The sequence below is a fragment of the Schistocerca piceifrons genome, chromosome 1 (assembly GCF_021461385.2).
Source record: "Schistocerca piceifrons isolate TAMUIC-IGC-003096 chromosome 1, iqSchPice1.1, whole genome shotgun sequence".
Taxonomy (NCBI): Eukaryota; Metazoa; Arthropoda; class Insecta; order Orthoptera; family Acrididae; genus Schistocerca; species Schistocerca piceifrons.
The window spans coordinates 874,068,295-874,088,346 of NC_060138.1; positions in this window are offsets into that span (position 1 = coordinate 874,068,295).

Genomic DNA, 20,052 nt, shown 5'->3' on the forward strand with positions numbered 1-20,052 from the left:
TGGCTCCTTAATGGTGTGGTCTGTGTTTACATGGAATATACTGGTTACTCTACCCCGATTGAACCGATCATTGACTGGAGACCATTTGCAGCCATTCACGAACTTCGTGTTTCCAAACAATGATGGAATTTTTATGAATGACAACGCGCCATGTCACTGGGCCACAATAGCCTGCGATTGATTTGAAGAACGTTATGTACAATTAGAGCAAAGTATTTGGCCATCCAGACCGTCCGACATGAATCCCATCGAACATTTCTCGGAGGTCTGCTTGTGCACAAAATCCTGCACTAGCAACACATCGCAGTTATGGACAGCTATAGAGGCAGCATGGCTCGATATTTCTGCAGGGGACTTCCAACGACTTGTTGAGTCCAAGCCACGTTTAAGTTTCTGCACTACGCCTGGCAAATGGAGGTCCGACGCGATATTAGGAGGGATCCCATGACTTTTGTCACCTCATTGTAATTTTAATGTTTGTGTTAAACAGATCTTTACTTTGTCAATATAGACAGCCGATAATTACCTGTATGGAGTTACGTATATGATTTGTTTGACATGTTAAATAAAAACAGCAGGTGAGTAACATAAAGGTCGGTTCACACTGTCCGTCACGTCACGTGACGTAACGTCCCGTCAAATAATTCTGCAATGTTCCAAATAGTGGCATCCACGCTGGCAGTCCCATCGCGTCACGTCACGACAGCGTCCAGATTTGCTCGGTACATCATCCGTACGTTGTTGATCACGTGATCCCGAAGCTCATTTCTAGCCGATAAGCGGCCATGTGCACTTCTCCATATTTCGTTACGTCTTGGTTTCCGTGGCTGATAACAGTTTTTTCTTGTTCGTTATTTGTTATAATTTGTTTCGTACCGTTATTTCTGTCGCTAAAATTCATGATATTATAATAAATGACGAAAGATTAATTGAAGCAATGAGGCAGCCCTCTGGACTGCACGGCATGAGCGTAGTAAATTACTTGCCTTCTACTACATTTAAAAAGTTTTAATACTTTACAATAAGATCGATTCCAATATGGCTGCAGCTTGAAATGAAAGAGTGCTGTAGGTGGAATCAGATTGATTACTAAGCAAAATTTATTTGTATGTTGTTAGGCATTTGTGACGTTTCACACAGAAATGGACTGAAACCTTCAAGCACTGTGACAGGGGCAAAACGCTTTTCTTTTTAAACATATATCAAGTAATTACTAGAGTTGTTTGTTTAAATATGTGTTTGTGGCAGGCTTATTTATTGTTAAGTAGCTCGGAGTTTTGAAAACATCAGTGCTCAACATTTATGTGGCTTTACTTGCTAACCCCAGTACAAATAAGACACTTGAACTATTAAAAGCCAAATACAAGACATAAAAAAATTGTAAATCTTGAAGGGAATGGTATTGTGGGAGATATGACTATAGAACAATAATTTGGATTGGACTGGCAACTAAACGTAATCTTACACAGCCGGCCGGTGTGGCCGTGCGGTTCTAGGGGATGCAGTCTGGAACCGAGCGACCGCTCCGGTCGCAGGTTCGAATCCTGCCTCGGGCATGGATGTGTATGATGTCCTTAGGTTGTTGTTATTGTTGTGGTCTTCAGTCCTGAGACTGGTTTGATGCAGCGCTCCATGCTACTCTATGCTGTGCAAGCTCCTTTATCTCCCAGTACTTACTGCAACCTACATCCGTCTGAATCTGTTTAGTGTATACATCTCTTGGTCGCCCTCTACGATTTTTACCCTCCACGCTGCCCTCCAATGCTAAATTTGTGATCCCTTGATGCCTCAGAACACGTCTAACCAACTGGTCCCTTCTTCTTGTCAAGTTGTGCCACAAACTCCTCTTATCCCCAATTCTATTCAATACCTCCTCATTAGTTATGTGATATACCCATCTAATCTTCAGCATTCTTCTGTAGCACCACATTTCGAAAGCTTCTATTCTCTTCTTGTCCAAACTATTTATCGTCCATGTTTCACTTCCATACATGGCTACACTCCATACAAATACTTTCAGAAACGACTTCCTGACACTTAAATCTACACTCGATGTTAACAAATTTCTCTTCTTCAGAAACGCTTTCCTTGCCATTGCCAGTCTACATTTTATATCCCCTCTACTTCAACTATCATTAGTTATTTCGCTCCCCAAATAGCAAAACTCCTTTACTACTTTAAGTGTCTCATTTCCTAATCTAATTCCCTCAGCATCACCCGACTTAATTTGACCACATTCCATTATCCTCGTTTTGCTTTTGTTGATGTTCATCTTATATCCTCCTTTCAAGACACTGTCGATTCCGTTCAACTGCTCTTCCAAGTCCTTTGCTGTGTCTGACAGAATTTCAATGTCATCGGCGAAGCTCAAAGTTTTTATTTCTTCTCCATGGATTTTAATACCTACTCCGAATTTTTCTTTTCTTTCTTTTACTGCTTGCTCAATATACAGATTGAATAACATCGGGGACAGGCTACAACCCTGTCTCACTCCCTTCCCAACCGCTGCTTCTCTTTCATGCCCCTCAACTCTTATAACTGCCATCTGGTTTCTGTACAAATTGTAAACAACCTTTCGCTCCCTGTATTTTACCCCTGCCACCTTCAGAATTTGAAAGAGAGTATTCCAGTCAACACCGTCAAAAGCTTTCTCTAAGTCTACAAATGCTATAAAAGTAGGTTTGCCTTTCCTTAATCTATTTTCTAAGATAAGTCGTAGGGTCAGTATTGCATCACGTGTTCCAACATTTCTACGGAATTCAAACTGATCTTCCCCGAGGTCGGCTTCTACCAGTTTTTCCATTCGTCTGTAAAGAATTCGCGTTAGTATTTTGCAGCTGTGACTTATTAAACTGATAGTTCGGTAATTTTCACATCTCTCAACACCTGATTTCTTTGGTTTTGGAATTATTATATTCTTCTTGAAGTCTGAGGGTATTTCACCTGTCTCATACATCTTGCTCACCAGATGATAGAGTTTTGTCAGGACTGGCTCTCCCAAGGCCGTTCGTAGTTCCAATGGAATGTTGTCTACTCCCAGGGCCTTGTTTCTACTCAGGTCTTTCAGTGCTCTGTCAAACTCTTCACGCAATGTCGTATCTCCCATTTCATCTTCATCTACATCCTCTTCCATTTCCATAATATTGTCCTCAAGTACATCACCCTTGTGTAGACCCTCTATATACTCCTTCCACCTTTCTGCTTTCCCTTCTTTGTTTAGAACTGGGTTTCCATCTGAGCTCTTGATATTCATACAAGTGGCTCTCTTTTCTCCAAATGTCTCTTTAATTTTCCTTGCCCCTAGTGAGATAAGCCTCTGCATCCTTACATTTGTCCTCTAGCCATCCCTGCTTAGCCATTTTGCACTTCCTGTCGATCTCATTTTTGAGACGTTTGTATTCCTTTTTGGCTGCTTCATTTTCTGTGTTTTCATATTCTCTACTTTCATCGATTAAATTCAACATTTCTTCTGTTACCCAAGGATTTCTACTAGCCCTCGTCTTTTTACCTACTTGATCCTCTGCTGCCTTCACTACTTCATCCTTCAGAGCTCCCCATTCTTCTTCTACTGTATTTTTTTCCCCCATTCCTGTCAATTGTTCCCTTATGCTCTCCCTGAAACTCTGTACAATCTCTGGTTTAGTCAGTTTATCCAGGTCCCATCTCCTTAAATTCCCACCTTTTTGCAACTTCTTCAGTTTTAATCTACAGTTCATAACCAATAGATTGTGGTCAGAGTCCACATCTGCCCCTGGAAATGTCTTACAATTTAAAACCTGGTTCCTAAATCTCTGTCTTACCATTATATAATCTATCTGATACCTTTCAGTATCTCCAGGATTCTTCCATGTATACAACCTTCTTTGATGATTCTTGAACCAAGTGTCAGCTATGATTAAGCTATGCCCTGTGCAAAATTCTACCAGACGGCTTCCTCTTTCATTTCTTCCCCCCAGTCCATATTCATCTACTATGTTTCCTTCTCTCCCTTTTCCTACTGACGACTTCCAGTCACCCATGACTATTAAATTTTCGTTTCCCTTCACTACCTGAATAATTTCTTTTATCTCATCATACATTTCATCAATTTCTTCATCATCTGCAGAGCTAGTTGGCATATAAACTTGTACTACTGTAGTAGGCGTGGGCTTTGTGTCTCTCTTGGCCACAATAATGCGTTCGCTATGCTGTTTGTAGTAGCTTACCCGCACTCCTATTTTTTTATTCATTATTAAACCTACTCCTGCATTACCCCTATCTGATTTTGTATTTATAACCCTGTATTCACCTGACCAAAAGTCTTGTTCCTCCTGCCACCGAACTTCACAAATTCCCACGATATCTAGCTTTAACCTAGCCATTTCCCTTTTTAAATTTTCTAACCTACCTGCCCGATTAAGGGATCTGACATTCCACGCTCCGATCCATAGAACGCCAGTTTTCTTTCTCCTGATAACGACGTCCTCTTGAGTAGTCCTTAGGTTAGTTAGGTTTAACTAGTTCTAAGTTCTATGCGACTGATGACCTCTGAAGTTAAGTCGCATAGTGCTCAGAGCAATTTGAACCATTTTGAATCTTGCACAAACCAATTTTTCATGGGATGTAATGGGAGCTCGTAACACTGTGTTCTTTGTAGTAATTCTGGTTGCTACTTGAAGTAAAAATAAGAAACAATTGGTGCTTCGACTTCCTAAAATAATTATAAAAGGCAGATTCCTCTTCCTCGAGCTCCTGGTATAGTGTGTGAAATTCCTCTTCTGTACCATGTAATGCCATTTTTTGAACATGCATCCTTTTTGCATTGTTTTGAACTTCTCTCTTCCTTCTCTACTATACAAGCTGCACCTGCAAGCTGCACATCGCGCGTAAAAACAGTTGAAACTCATATTGCAAAGATCGCAGTTCCCGCGAAGAAACAGTTGAGGTCACGTGACTTGGACTGACGTTCCATGACGTGACGGTCAGTGTGAATACACCTTGACGTGACGGCGCCGTGACGTGACGGTACCGTGACGGCCAGTGTGAATTGGCCTTACGGCGATGAATGGTGGCTGTTTTCAAAGCAGCTGTTTTTCTCCTTTGGTGTGCAAAACTTAAGGGCAAAATAACTTTCGCATGATGTATGATTAACTTGGATCATACTTAGAGAGAACTGCTAAGTGTAGTACAGAAGGTAAGTGAAAGAAACACGCAATGAGATGGACAGGAATATCACTTAGCTCGCCGCTATTAATGAAGGTCTTCTGATCGTTACAAAAGACGGGACATGGTTCTTAATAGGGTGTCTGATCACCGACGGCAATGCATGTGCTTCCACCCTAGGCACAAGATTTACCAGATATAGACTGGGACACTCAGATGTTTAGGACGGGTGGTAGGGACAGAGCATAGAGTGACATTATACTGATTGCACTATCCGAAAATTTCCTCGACCAATTAAACAGAGAACCGACTCGTGGAGGCAACATCTTGGACCTACTGATAACAAACAGACCCGAACTTTTCTACTCTGTAAGCGCAGAACAGGGAATCAGTGATCATAAGGCCGTTGCGGCATCCGTGAATATGGAAGTAAATAGGAATATAAAACAAAGGGAGGAAGGTTTATCTGTTTAGCAAGAGTAATAGAAGGCAGATTTCAGACTACCTAACAGATCAAAACGAAAATTTCTGTTCCGACACTGACAATGTTGAGTGTTTATGGAAAAAGTTCAAGGCAATCGTAAAATGAGTTTTAGACAGGTACGTGCCGAGTAAAACTGTGAGGGACGGGAAAAACCCACCGTGGTTCAACAACAAAGGTAGGAAACTACTGCGAAAGCAAAGAGAGCTTCACTGCAAGTTTAAACGCAGCCAAAACCTCTCAAACAGAAGTTGAACGATGTCAAAGTTAGCGTAAGGAGGGCTATGCGTGAAGCGTTCAGTGAATTCGAAAGTAAAATTCGATGTACCGACTTGACAGAAATTCCTGGGAAGTTCTGGTCTTACGTTAAATCAGTAAGTGGCTCGAAACAGCATATCCAGACACTCCGGGATGATGATGACATTGAAACAGAGGATGAGACGCGTAAAGCTGAAATACTAAACACCTTTTTCCAAAGCTGTTTCACAGAGGAAAACCTCACTGCAGTTCCTTCTCTAAATCCTCGCACAAACGAAAAAATGGCTGGCATCGAAATAAGTGTCCAAGGAATAGAAAAGCAACTGAAATCACTCAACAGAGGAAAGTCCACTGGACCTGACGGGATACCAATTCGATTCTACACAAGAGTACGCGAAAGAACTTGCCCCCCTTATAATAGCCGTGTACCGCAAGTCTCTAGAGGAACGGAAGGTTCCAAATGATTGGAAAAGAGCACAGGTAGTCCCAGTCTTCAAGAAGGGTCGTCGAGCAGATGCGCAAAACTATAGACCTATATCTCTGACGTCGATCTGTTGTAGAATTTTAAAACATGTTTTGTGCTCGCGTTTCATGTCTTTTCTGGAAACCCAGAATCTACTCTGTAGGAATCAACATGGATTCCGGAAACAGCGATCGTGTGAGATCCAACTCGCTTTATTTGTTCACGAGACCCAGAAAATATTAGATACAGGCTCCCAGGTAGATGCCATTTTCATTGACTTCCGGAAGGCGTTCGATACAATTCCGCACTGTCGCCTGATAAACAAAGTAAGAGCCTACGAATATCAGACCAGCTGTGTGGCTGAATTGAAGAGTTTTTAGCAAACAGAACACAGCATGTTGTTCTCAATGGAGAGACGTCTACAGACGTTTAAAGTAACCTCTGGTGTGGCACAGGGGAGTGTTATGGGACCATTGCTTTTCACAATATATCTGAATGACCTAGTGGATAGTGTCGGAAGTTCCATGCGGCTTTTCGCGGATGGTGCTGTAGTATACAGAGAAGCTGCAGCATTAGAAAATTGCAGCGAAATGCAGGAAGATCTGCAGCGAATAGGTACTTGGTGCAGGGAGTGGCAACTGACCCTTAACATAGACAAATCTAATGTATTGCGAATACCTAGAAAGAAGGATCATTTATTGTATGATTATATGATAGCGGAACAAACACTGGTAGCAGTTACTTCTGTAAAATATCTGGGAGTGTGCGTGCGGAACTATTTGAAGTGGAATGATCATATAAAATTAATTGTTGGTAAGGCGGGTACCAGGTTGAGATTCATTGGGAGAGTCCTTAGAAAATGTAGTCCATCAACAAAGGAGGTGGCTTACAAAACACTCGTTCGACCTGTACTTGAGTATTGCTCATCAGTATGGGATCCGTACCAGGTCGGGTTGACGGAGGAGACAGAGAAGATCCAAAGAAGAGCGGCGCGTTTCGTCACAGGGTTATTTGGTAAGTGTGATAGCGTTACGGAGATGTTTAGCAAACTAAAGTGGCAGACTCTGCAAGAGAGGCGCTCTGCATCGCGGTGTAGCTTGCTGTCCAGGTTTCGAGAGGGTGCGTTTCTGGATGAGGTATCGAATATATTGCTTCCCCCTACTTATACCTCCCTAGGAGATCACGAATGTAAAATTAGAGAGATTCGAGCGCGCAGGGAGGCTTTCCGGCAGTCGTTCTTCCCGCGAACCATACGCGACTGGAACAGGAGAGGGAGGTAATGACAGTGGCACGTAAAGTGCCCTCCGCCACACACCGTCGGGTGGCTTGCGGAGTATAATTGTAGTTGTAGATGTAGCAGGGTGGCTAGGAGTCCTTTGTGGTAGGGCGGTCCAGTCCTCCACCAGCGCGGTTGACAACTGATGAATGATCGTTGGTGCACGTAGACGTGCTGTAGCACTGTAGCACGCCTCCTCAACACATCCCACGCGTGCTCCATGGGGTTTAAGTTGGGGAAAGAGGGGGTCAGTCCACTTGCTGAATATCCTCTCGTTCCAAATGCTGCTTCCCCAGCGCTGTTCGATGCAGTCGCGCATTGTCATCCATAAAAATGTCGTCAGGTCCGAATGCACGCATGAAAAGACGCACATGGTCAAGGAGTACAGTGTCATAATAAAGCTGATCTATGAGTGTACCGTGTTTAAAGATTTGGAGGTCAGTGCGTTCGTGCAACATTATGCCTCCCCACACCATAACACCTAGACCACCAAAACTGTCATGTTGGACAGTGTTCCTGGGTGCTTTACGTACCCTCACATGGAGAGAGGTGGGAACACACACTATGCGATCAAAAATATCCAGACACCCCAAAAACATACGTTTTTCATATTAGGTGCATCGTGCTGCCACCTATTGCCAGGTACGTCATATCAGCGACCTCAGTAGTCATTAGACATCGTGAGAGAGCAGAATGAGGCGTTTTGGGGAACTCACGGACTTAGAACGCGGTCAGGTGAATGGGTGTCACTTGCGTCATACGTCTGTGCGCAAGATTTCCGCAATCCTAAACATCCCTAGATCCACTTTTTTTATGTTATAGTGAAGTGGAAACGTGGCGGGACACACACAGCACAAAAGCATACAGGCCGAAGTCGTCTGTTGACTGACAGTGAACACCGACAGTTGAAGAGGGTCGTAGTGTGTAATAGGTAGACATCTATCCAGACCATCACACAGGAATTCCAAACTGGATCAGGATCCACTGCAAGTACTGTGACAGTTAGGCGGGAGGTGAGAAAACTTGGATTTCATGGTCGAGCGGCTGCTCATAAGCCACACATCACGCAGGTAAATGCCAAACGACGCCTCGCTTGGTGTAAGGAACATAAACATTGGACGACTGAGCAGCGGAAAAAAGCGGCTGCTCATAAACCACACATCACGCCGGTAAATGCCAAACGACGCCTCGCTTGGTGTAAGGAGCGCAAACATTGGACGACTGAACAGTGGAAAAACGTTGTGTGGAGTGACGAATGACGGTAGACAATGTGGCGATCCGATGGCAGGGTGATGGTATGGCGAATGCCCGGTGAACATTGTCTGCCAGCGTGTGCAGTGCCGACAGTAAAGTTCGGAGGGGGTGGTGTTATGGTGTTGTGTTTTTCATGGAGGGGCTTGCACCCCTTGTTGTTTTGCGTGGCACTATCACAGCACAGGCCCACACTGATGTTTTAAGCACCTTTTTGCTTCCCACTGTTAAAGAGTAATTCAGGGATGGCGATTGCATCTTTCAGCACCATCGAGCACCTGTTCGTAATGCACGCCCTGTGGCGGGGTGGTTACACGACTATAACATCCCTATAATGGACTGGCCTGCACAGAGTCCTGACCTGAATCCTACGGAACACCTTTGGGATGTTTTGGAACGCCGACTTCGTGCCAGGCCTCACCGACCGACATCGATACCTTTCCTTAGTGCAGCACTCCGCAAAGAATGGGCTGCCATTCCCCAAGAAACCTTCCAGCACCTGATTGAGCGTATACCTGCGAGAGTGGAAGCTGTCATCAAGGCTAAGGGTGGGCCAACACCATATTGAATTCCAGCATTATCGATGGAGAGCGCCACGTAAGTCATTTTCAGCCAGGTGACCTGACACGTCTGATCACATGGTGTATAATGCACCCAGGCAAATTGTCGAACATGATGGTTTGATGGTTTGATGGTCCAGGTGTTACGGTATGGGGAGGCATAATGCTGCGTGGGTGTACTCACCTCCAAGTCTTGTAACGTGGTACACTCACCAGTGAATGTTGTGAGCGCATCGAACAGCGCAGGTGGAGGAACTCTTGGAACGAGAGGATATTCTGCGAATGTGGGGTGCGTTGGTGAGACGTACTGCAGTGCGTCCACGTCCACCAATAACAAAAAGTTGTCAACCACGCTGGTCGTGGAATGGAACGCCCTACCACAAGGAGTCCTTACCAACCTTGTGGTCAGAATTGGAGCTAGTTGCAGAGTATGCATTGCCGTCCATGGTGGTCAGACATCCTATAAAGAGCCATGTTCAAATTGCTCTGAGCACTATGGGACTTAACATCTGAGGCCATCAGTTCGCTAGAAGTTAGAACTACTTAAACCTAACTAACCTAAGGACATCACACACATCCATGCCCCAGGCAGGATTCGAACCTGCGACCGTAGCGGTCGTGCGGTTCCAGACTGAAGCGCCTTAAACCGCTCGGCTACAGCGGCCGGCAAGAACATGTCCCACCTTTTATAACGACCATCGGACCATGATAAGTCACGGTGAGTTTAGCGTAATTATTGTCTTTGAATAAAAGTGTCATTTCTGTTCGACTCATTACGTGTTTCTTTCAGTTATCTTCTCTACTATACGATAAGAATACTTTCTGTGTATGGTACAAGTTTCACCCAGTTGTGTTAGTCGGCAGTGAAACACATGCTAAAGTTAACTTTCGTCTTTAATTTTTGCGCACATGTGTATTAATGTAGAAGTACTTTCTACAGTTAGCTTGAATACATTAGCACTAGTCATAATTTGTTTCTAATATACTTTAGGTACTGTAGCCCTTAGTGGCTCCTTCTGTCCAAGTAATAGACATTCAAGAATGAATCAGTTTTGAGAATCTGTTTTACTGTCACTGTAATAATTTGTATTATAGCCTTCAAAAGGAATAGATAAATGAGCTCGTACTCCACATTTGCAACAAACGCTGAAAGCTACATTAAAAATTATCGTTAAAATAGCCTTAGCGCGTACACTACGTAACCCTGACAGCAAATCATATCGTCTTAGGTACCATGTGGTTTACCAACTGGCGAAAAGGAGCAACAGGTAAAAAATTATTTTGTGTTCAGAATCACAGTCTCGAGTCTTCCAAATCTTCCGCCACGTTGTATTCGGCTGGAGGACCAAAATATAAACGCATTTAACTAGCTTGAGTGAACCCTTAAGACGGGGATCACGTCTTGAAAAGGGAATAGTGCCTTACACAATAACGAAAACCAAATTAAAGGGAGCAGTTTTTCTTTCTTTTAATCACTGTAGTTATAATGATTCTGACGCGATGGCTCAATGGCTAAAATACAAGAAGATAAAAAATATTGGGAAAGTGGCAGAATACAAATCGAAAGGTATGCGTCCGATCCTCAGTCAGTCCTAGGATTAGCATTTCTTTAACCTCTGGCAACGGCTTTGATATGGGAGGAATGTCGAGTTGCGCTGTCGTTCAGAACCCGCACAAAACTGCAGGTCCCCCTAGAATTGGCTAATGAAGTCAGAAGGTCGGAGGTAGAAAGATCTCATCATTTCCAACAAGAGGACCACGCGTAGTGACGCATTGTGTTATTCAAAACAACGTTCAGGATAACCATAGTTTCACTTTACTTATGAGAAGTATAGCAGTTTGTATTCGATGTCTCTGTAAGCTTAGGACATCTGCATCTGATAGTATCCCATACTGGAACAAGCGTAGTTGATTTGTTGAAATAAAAGATGCTATCTTCGTGAGCTAAAGTGATTTTTCTACTACTATCTTTAAAAAAATATTTCTGGACCACACAACCTCTAGTGATAAGCATGTTATGAGAATGTCCGGCGTTTCGCGTCGGGACCTCACACCTGACCCACGCTGTATCGAAGTATATGAAAGGAAGGATTCTGTTGTTGGAGATAAACACACGTTCTTCAGGTGTGTTACATTTGTGTGTTGATACAAAAAGCCACGATCTCTTCTGGCTCATATAATACGGCACCGATATCTAGAATTTCCTCTGTATAATAACATGAAATTTAATAATTGCTTCTAGACACATTTTCTCGAAGTTGACATACTTTTCAGCCAGTGTTAGACCACGTCTTGAGGTCTACTTTGAGCAAAGTTAGGAATGTCTTTACAGTCTTGTTTTATGATCAGCTCCATTGACGCGTATCATACTGATTTCCTCTTTATCTGCCCGCATCTCGTGGTCGTGCGGTAGCGTTCTCGCTTCCCACGCCCGGGTTCCTGGGTTCGATTCCCGGCGGGGTCAGGGATTTTCTCTGCCTCGTGATGGCTGGGTGTTGTGTGCTGTCCTTAGGTTAGTTAGGTTTAAGTAGTTCTAAGTTCTAGGGGACTGATGACCATAGATGTTAAGTCCCATAGCGCTCAGAGCCATTTGAACCATTTTGAACCTCTTTATCTGGATCACATGAATCTCGCGGTTTACGAGACTGCACCTGGCAGCGTGATAGTACAAACTTCTCAGTTTCTTAAGGCGTTCATTGTTTATTAGTATCTATGGAAACTGGACAAAGGGCAATCCACAAAAACGTTATCATAGGAGACTTATCCACACTGTAAAATGGAATAGGAAGCCACTACTGATGCAGACGACTGTTGAAGAATTCTGAATAAAATACACATATTTCTAAATATACCTTCACAGGAAGCTGTTGTAAATGGGCGCTTTTTCCTGAATATAGCAAGCTTTTATAATTCTTTTTGTACATATTGTTATTGGATACTGGATGTATAAAATCGCTATTTTTCACTCATATCAAATAAACTTTATAAAACGAAGATTCATTATGGACTGGTAGTATCACTTTGACTGACTGCTATGAAGCTGAGGAACGCTAAAGAAGTGAAGTGCTTGCTATAAGGTTGCATCTGGAGCGTTTAACGAGAGACGTGCTAGAACAAACCTACTACATTTTCAGTAAGGAATTATTTCATCCAGCTAATAAAAGCATACTCTCCACAACTAATCTTGCACAACAGGATTAATGCTGTTCTTCTAAAAGATTTTGACAGATGTTTTGAAGAAAGAGAATTACACACTAAACGCTCCATCTACGCTTTTGGACCCAGTGTTCAAAATAATAAATGTTTTTGATCGAAATTTACTTGAGCTCTTAACCAGAGTAAAAATCTCGTTGTAGTACTGTTAGAAAAGATACCATCGTCAGGCCTAGGCGTGACAGTGCCCCCCACCACCACTTTCCTCTGATTGTCGTGACAGATTGATCTGTAGCAAAGCCCCAGGTCAAGACTGGGTTGAAATGTGATAATTTGATTGTGAATTGGCGAAGCCAACGAATGTGAATGAGAAATAAAGGCTGCAATAACAGATCGATCTGCAATGAATTATAATGATTACGTTAGCGTCATATTTAACGCTCTTTGCGATATATGATCACATCACAAGCTGCTCACACTGAATACAGTCAAGTAAAGGAGTATCTTTGTTCCGTGCTGCGAACATCGACTCATCAGAAAAATCATTCTATTTGTAAACATTTGTAGCAGTCATTCATTGAGTGAATCCTTCAGATTTTGCGTAAGCTTTATGCATTTGTATTGCGCGAGTTGACTTTGGAATGAAGTAAAAATCAGGTTAATGTAGTAGTTGTACTTAGACTGCAGCCAGCGGCTGTTTCGGTTAGTGTTGTATTCTTTATGTTAAAGATGAACTTTGATAAAAGACGGATAATGGTTGCGTCTCTTGTTTAGGGATGCAGGGGGTTTGGCCACTGTCTGTAGACAACTGGAAACTGGTTTGCTCACGGTAGACAGGCTTCTGGCTGCCGCCGTAGGCTGCGGCTGGCCAATCAGCACTTCCCGACACTGAATGGCCAACAATGGCGGCATCGTGACTCTCTCGACGCAAGATTAAAGTGGGTACTATCCCCTTACGCCTTAAAACATATTTGAGGTATTGTCCACTGCTGAAAATACAACTGAGTCAGCACGAGGGTGTTAGCACTGGGGCCGATATTCCTGAAAGTTCCGCACAAGGTGGGATTGCTTATCATTGGAAGCTTCAACGTTAGGCTGGGTTCCGAGGCCATCCTCGATTTCTACAGGCGGTTGGCTGCTCTGACGAAGACGCTGGGTGGAAGCAGAGCAACATCGTTTCCTAGAACTGATAGTGGTCCTCTACTTCGAAGCCGAGTGGAAGGCTGCAGCCAAAGACACAGATGATTCTGTGACAGCCTTGGATGAGGGTTTTTCGAGGTCTGGTATGGGTTGGAGAATTGTAGGAACTGCTCCCACCCCCACCCTCCCAGTAGGTCAGTCGAGCACTATACGCAGGAGGCGACTGCTCGGGTAGAGGAGTACAGTGGCGTGAACATGGGTGGCTTGATTGGCTCCACATGTCCGATAAGCCACGTTCTGACGTAAGACAGGAAATAATACTGTCCCCACTAATTAAAGATAGTAGCTTTCGTCATGACAGATCGAAGAAAGACAGTTAATATGCAGGGTGTTACAAAAAGGTACGGCCAAACTTTCAGGAAACATTCCTCACACACAAATAAAGAAAAGATGTTTTGTGGACATGTGTCCGGAAACGCTTAATTTCCATGTTAAAGCTCATTTTAGTTTCCAGTTGGCCCAATTGAAGGAAGGTGATGTTGACTTCGGTGCTTGTGTTGACATGCGACTCATTGCTCTACAGTACTAGCATCAAGCACATCAGTACGTAGCACAAACAGGTTAGTGTTCATCACGAACGTGATTTTGCAGTCAGTGCAATGTTTACAAATGCGGAGTTGGCAGATGCCCATTTGATGTATGGATTAGCGCGGGGCAATAGCCGTGGCGCGGTACGTTTGTATCGAGACAGATTTCCAGAATGAAGGTGTCCCGACAGGAAGACGTTCGAAGCAGTTGATCGGCGTCTTAGGGAGCACGGAACATTCCATCCTATGACTCGCGACTGGGGAAGACCTAGAACGACGAGGACACCTGCAATGGACGAGGCAATTCTTCGTGCAATTGACGTAACCCTAATATCAGCGTCAGAGAAGTTGCTGCTGTACAAGGTAACGTTGACCACGTCACTGTATGGAGAGTGCTACGGGAGAACCAGTTGTTTCCGTACCATGTTCAGCGTGTGCAGGCACTATCAGCAGCTGATTGGCCTTCACGGGTACACTTCTGCGAATGGTTCATCCAACAATGTGTCAATCCTCATTTCAGTGCAAATGTTCTCTTTACGGATGAGGCTTCATTCTAACGTGATCCAATTGTAAATTTTCACAATCAACATGTGTGGGCTGACGAGAATCCGCACGCAATTATGCAATCACGTCATCAACACAGATTTTCTGTGAACGGCATTGTTCGTGATGTCTTGATTGGGCCCCATGTTCTTCCACCTAAGCTCAATGGAGCACGTTATCATGATCTCATACGGGATACTCTACCTGTGCTGCTAGAACATGTGCCTTTACAAGTATGACACAACATGTGGTTCATGCACGATGGAGCTCCTGCACATTTCAGTCGAAGTGTTCGTACGCTTTTCAACAACAGATTCGGTGACCGATGGATTGGTAGAGGCGGACCAATTCCATGGCCTCCACGCTCTCCTGACCTCAACCCTCTTGACTTTCATTTATAGGGGCATTTGAAAGCTCTTGTCTACGCAACCCCGGTACCAAATGTAGAGACTCTTCGTGCTCGTATTGTTGACGGCTGTGATACAATACGCCGTTCTCCAGGGCTGCATCAGCGCATCAGGGATTCCATGCGACGGAGGGTGGATGCATGTATCCTCGCTAACGGAGGACATTTTCAACATTTCCTGTAACAAAGTGTTTGAAGTCACGCTGGTACGTTCTGTTGCTGTGTGTTTCCATTCCATGATTAATGTGATTTGAAGAGAAGTAATAAAATGAGCTCTAACATGGAAACCTGACACATGTCCACATAACATATTTTCTTTCTTTGTGTGTGAGAAATGTTTCCTGAAAGTTTGGCCGTACGTTTTTGTAACACCCGGTAGTGTTAGTTAACTGCAGGAGAATCTATGGAAAGTTCACGGAAGTTTTGCTAATAAACGGTAACAATGTCTGCATAGTACTAGGGACAGAAAGCTGGCTGAAACCAGATATTAATAGCGGTAAAATTCTTAGTTCCTATTGGAATTCATCTCGTAAAGATAGGTTGAACGCCGATGGTGAAGGATGTTTATAGCTGTAAAAAATACGATAATATCCAGTGGGGTTAGTACAGATTCCGAATATGAAGTAGTATGCCTGAAAAAAAGTTCCAAAAGGTGGATCAATCACGGTCATCGGATGCTTATTTAGATTCTCTACTTTAGGAGCGATAGTGGCAGAACATCAGTGGAGGAACTTGGAGAGGATTTCGCGTAAATTTCCTGGGCATGTTGCAGTAATAGGTGGAGATTTCATCTTACTAGTAGGAGACTTAAGTAATTAAGGTGCATCGTCCCCTACGCTGCTCGGAGTATGCGACCTCATCATCATCATCATCATCATGATCATCATTAGGTACAGTGAACCATGTGAAATTGTTCTTAATGCCGTATCCGAAAATTACCGTGGGCAGCTAATCAAAGAACCGACTCCTGGAAATAAGGCATTCGATCTCCTGGTCACCAACAGGCCCCAACTTTTAGACTCAGAGTAGAATAAGGCATCAGAGAGCATTACGTCGTTTCAGCATGACTGAACAGGAATCTAAACAAAGGTAGGAATATATTTCTACTTAGCAAGACTGACAAGATGGTTCAAATGGTTCAAATGGCTCTGAGAACTATGGGACTTCACTGCTGTGGTCATCAGTCCCCTAGAACTGAGAACTACTTAAACCTAACTAACGTAAGGACATCACACACATCCATGCCCGAGGCAGGATTCGAACCTGCGACCGTAGCGGTCGCGCGGCTCCAGACTGTAGCGCCTAGAACCGCTCGGCCACTCCGGCCGGCGACTGACAAGAAGCAGATTTCAGATTCACTGAGCAGTCAATGTGAAAAATTCATCTCCAGAACCGAAAATGTTGGACATCCATTATAAAACACTACAGCAATAAAATTGCCGGCGTTTCGACCGACTTACTGTGGTTCCCTTCGACGCTTTTAACTGCTGAAAACTCGTGAATCTCTCCCCTACACACTGTCTCTTTCGGTTATTTGGTGGCTACCGATGTCAGACATTTGGGATTTCACTGGACAGTTTGAAGAGAGGTTGCTATGGAGCGGAATGGCTAGACCGTAGGCTATTGCCTATGCTACTCTTTTGTCTGATCGGAAGGTAATTCTAGTTCGTGAATGGTAGGAAATAGTGTGTAGGCCTGTGCCCCTCTGGTACGTGATCGGTAAGCAACTCTCGTTAATGGCTGTCAGGCAATAGCAAATCGGCAGCTCGTATCCAAGGATAGCGTTTTCCTGCAGCGACAACGTGAAGGCCGCACGGCAGTTCCTTCGTGGTCGCTGTTTTTATGCTGTTAAACCCGGGTCAATTGGTGCCGCTAGCTGGCGAACACACGGACCCTCCGACTGGCGGAACGTATATCCATTCACAAAGTTCAAGAACATTGCACAAGACGCCTTGCCCTGTAGACGGATTTGTGCCGAGTAAAGCTGTGACAGTTACCCGCTGTGATTCAACAGCTGTGGTAGAAAAATGTTACGAACGCAAAGAGGACCTCACTGCATATTTAAACGCAGCCAAAGCCTTGCAGACAAACAAAAACTGTATGCAGTCAAACTAGCGTAGCGTAAACTCAAACGTTCAACGAAAATTTGACAGAAAATCCGAAGAAGTTTTGATTTTATGTTGAATCAGTAAGCGAATCGGAACAACCTGCGCAGAGTCTGTGACTGTAATGTGAGAAGGCTGAAATACTAAACTCTTTATCAAATCCGTTTCACTGAGGTAGATCGCACTGTAGTCATCCTTTAAATTGACACACGGACGTCAAAATGACAGATATCGAAATAATTGACCACAGGATAGAGAAGCAAATGAAACGGTTCAACAGAGGAAAGGTCACTGGACCTGACAGCATGCCAGTACGGTACTGCACAGAGTATGAGAAAAAACTTGCTCGTCTTCCAGCAGGAGTTTACCGTAGGTCGCTGCAGGAGCGAAGTGTTGCTAGTAATTGGAAAAAAGGTGCAAGTCATCCCGTTTTCAAGAAGGATCGTCGAACAGACGCACAAAACTAAGGGCCTATATCTTTGACGGTAGTGTGTTGTAGAACTTTGGGAAATATATTATGCTCGCAGATTATGACATTTCTGGAGAGCGAATATCCTCTCTGTAGGAATCGTGTGAAATCCAGCTCGCTCTGTTTAACCACGAGTCCAAGAAGACAGTAGATGCCGGTTCCCACGTACATGCCGCGTTCCTAGACTTCATAAGACATTCGATACAGCGTGAGGTATAATAATAATGTCGTGTGACTAGGGCCTCCCGTCGGGTAGACCGTTCGCCTGGTGCAAGTCTTTCGATTTGACGCCGCTCCAGCGACTTGCGCGTCGATGGGGATGAAATGATGATGATTAGGACGACACAACACCCAGTCCCTGAGCGGAGAAAATCTCCGACCCAGCCGGGAATCGAACCCCTTAGGATTGACATTCTGTCGCGCTGACCACTCAGCTACCGGGGCCGTACAGAGCGTGTGGTGTATCAAACCAACTGAACGATTAGACTGACGTGTTTCTAGCAAATAAAACACAGCATGTCATTCTCAACGTAGAGAAATCTCCAGACGTAAAAGTAACTTCTGGCATACCCAAGAGAGTGTTCTTTTCACAGTACATGCACATGACCTAACGGATAACGTCGTGGGTTTCATAACTTTTCACGGATGATGCTGTTGTGGACAGAGAAGTCACAACGCTAGAAAATTGTAGCGAAATGTAGGAAGACCTGCAGAAGACTGACGCTTGGAGAAGGGGTTGGCAGTTGACGCTCAGCGCAAACAAATGTAGCATATTGTGCATAATTAGATAGAAGGATCAATTACTGTATGCTCAGACGATTGCAGAACAGTCATTGGAAGCAGTCACAGCCATAAAATGTCTAGGAGTATGCGTACGGAGCGATTTAAAGTGGAACTAATTTCATGTAAGGTAAATATCAGATTAATGTGCATTGGAAGAATTGTTTTCCGGTAACTTAATCGTCTTTCTGTCACTAAGATCGATTTGTACCGTGAGTGTAAAGCGCCTGACGTGCCGTAGAATCGTTAGCTCCAGGGTCTGGTGTGATGGATGTAGTAACTTTTTTCATTGGGGCGATTGTAGTGGCGTGGGAATTGGGAAAATGAGCGAGACTCATCAGTGGTTCTGTAGGCTATGCAGTAGAGATAGAAAGATTGTGGAACAGGAGGGGAAAATTGCTGCCCTTCAGGCTGAGTTAGATGAGGCTAGGCGAGAACTGGGCAGGTTAAGGGGGAGAAGGGTAAACAGGGGTGGGAAGTGGCAACAGGCATAAGGAACAGGCCAAGAAATTCTTCTGACAGTTTTGTTATTAGTGTACAAAATAGGTTTGACCTGTTGCCTCAGTCAGAAACTGATGAGCCTCTCACAGAAGTAGACGTAGACAGGGCTCAACAAGCTTTCAGCAGCAAATTGAATAAGAATGTAGGGAAGTCTGCAAAGAGAAAGAAAGTCTTGTTGCTAGGTAGTTCGCATGCTAGGGGTGTGGGCCAACTTCTGCAGGACGTATTAGGGTCAGAATACCAGGTCACAAGTTCTTTCAAACCTAGTGCTGGACTGGGGCAGGTTACAGAGTATTTAGGTTCACTATGTAGAGGCTTTACTAAGGAACATACCGTGGTTATTGTGGGTGGGCCGGGCAACAGTATTGACAGAGATCCGGGGTACCGCAAAGATTGCATCAACATCGAGTCATACCAATGTTGGGTTTGTGTCGGTTCTGGAGCGCCACGACCGACCTCATTTGAGCTCTTCTGTCAGGAGAGTTAATTTGGAGTTGGAACGGCTACTTGGATCTGGTGCAGGTTCACACATTGGTGTGGTTCCTGTTGATTCACTCTGTGGGTGGGACTATACTAGACATGGCCTACACTTTAACAAGAAAGGGAAGGGTAAACGGGCTGGGCTGATAGCAGGAAATTTAAAAGGGGGAGGAACTACATCTCATGGTGGAAACTCTTTTTTGGTGTAAGATCAGTGTCCAGTGGAAAACTCAGCCAGGTAAGTACTAAAGATGTTAAAAAAGTTCAAGATACAAAAGTAAAGTGAAAAATAATGTTAGTATATTTCATCAAAATATTGGGGGATTGAAGAATAAAATTCACGAGCTTCTGCTTTGTTTAGAAGATATAGAAAATGAGAATGTAATAGATGTACTATGCCTGTCTGAGCATCACACTGTCACTGATATGCAAATGGTTAGCAGCAATGGGTACAAAT